We start from the raw sequence: 2,500 nt of genomic DNA, 5'->3' as shown, positions 1-2,500 counted from the left end.
ACACACACACACACACACACACACACACACACACCAGCAGAGACACGGAGACTTATATATATGCACACACACACACACGCACCACAGCACAGACACTGAGACTTATATATGCACACACACACACACCCCTGCCCAGACACTGAGACTTATATATATGCACACACACACACCACAGCACAGACTCTGAGACTTATATATATGCACACACACACACACACACACACACACACACACCACAGCACAGACACTGAGATTTATATATATGCAATAACACACACACACACACACACCACAGCACAGACTCTGAGACTTATATATATGCACACACACACACCACAGCACAGACACTGAGACTTATATATATTCACACACACACACCACAGCCCAGACACTGAGACTTATATATTTCCTCACACACACACACATACACACACACACACACACACACACACACACACACACACACACACACACACACCACAGACACTGAGACTAATATATATGCACACACACACACACACACACCACAGCCCAGACACTGAGACTTATATATATGCACACACACACACACACACACACCACAGCACAGACACTGAGACTTATATATATGCACACACACACCACAGATCAGACACTGAGACTTATATATTTCCACACACATACACACACCACAGCAGCCCAGACACTGAGACTTATATATATGCACACACACACACACAGACACACACACATAACAGCCCAGACACTGAGACTTATATATATACACACACACACACACACACACACACACACACACACACACACACACACACACACACACACACACACACACACACACCGCACACAGACACTGAGACTTATATATATGCACACACACAAACACACACACACACACACACCACAGCCCAGACACTGAGAATTCTATGTTTCCACACACACACACACACACACAGACCACAGCACAGACACTGATAATTATATATATGCACAGACACACACACACACACACACCACAGCAGAGACACTGAGACTTATATACATGCAAACACACACACACATACCACAGCACAGACACTGAGACTTATATATGCACACACACAAACACACACACACCACAGCCCAGACACTGAGACTTATATATATGCACACACACACACCACAGCACAGACACTGAGACTTATATATATATGCACACACACACACACACACACACACGACAGCACAGACACTGAGACCTATATATATGCACACACACACACACACCACAGCCCAGACACTGAGACTTATATATATGCACACACACACTCACACCACTGCAGCCCAGACACTGAGACTGATATATATGCACACACACACACACACACACCACAGCACAGACACTGAGACTTATATATATGCACACACACACACACACCACTGCAAAGACACTGAGACTTATATATATGCACACACACACACACACACCACAGCCCAGACGCTGAGACTTATATATATGCACACACACACACACACACCTCAGCACAGACTCTGAGACTTACATATATGCACACACACACACACACCACAGCAGCCCAGACACTGAGACATATATCTATGCACACACACACACACACACACACACCACAGCCCAGACACTGAGACTTATATATTTGCACACAAACACACCGCAGCACAGACACTGAGACTTATATATATGCAAACACACACACACTACAGCACAGACACTGAGACTTATATATATGCACACACACACACACACACACACACACACCACAGCCCAGACACTGAGACTTATATATATGCACACACACACACACACACACACACACCACAGCCCAGACACTGAGACTTATATGTATGCACACACACACACACACACACCACAGCCCAGACACTGAGACTTATATATATGCACACACACACACACACACACACACACCACGGCCCAGACACTGAGACTTATATATATGCACACACACACACACACATACACACACACACACCACAGCCCAGACACTGAGACTTATATATTTGCACACAAACACACCGCAGCACAGACACTGAGACTTACATATATGCACACACACACACACGCCACAGCCCAGACACTGAGACTTATATATATGCACACACACACACACACACACACTCACACACACACACACACACACACACACACACACACACACACACACACACACACACACACACACACCAGCAGAGACACGGAGACTTATATATATGCACACACACACACACGCACCACAGCACAGACACTGAGACTTATATATGCACACACACACACACCCCTGCCCAGACACTGAGACTTATATATATGCACACACACACACCACAGCACAGACTCTGAGACTTATATATATGCACACACACACACACACACACACACACACCACAGCACAGACACTGAGATTTATATATATGCAATAACACACACACACACACACCACAGCACAGACTCTGAGACTTATATATATGCACA

Source organism: Heterodontus francisci, unplaced genomic scaffold (assembly GCF_036365525.1).
Source record: "Heterodontus francisci isolate sHetFra1 unplaced genomic scaffold, sHetFra1.hap1 HAP1_SCAFFOLD_43, whole genome shotgun sequence".
NCBI classification, from domain to species: domain Eukaryota; kingdom Metazoa; phylum Chordata; class Chondrichthyes; order Heterodontiformes; family Heterodontidae; genus Heterodontus; species Heterodontus francisci.
Note: the sequence above shows the minus strand (reverse complement) of the source record.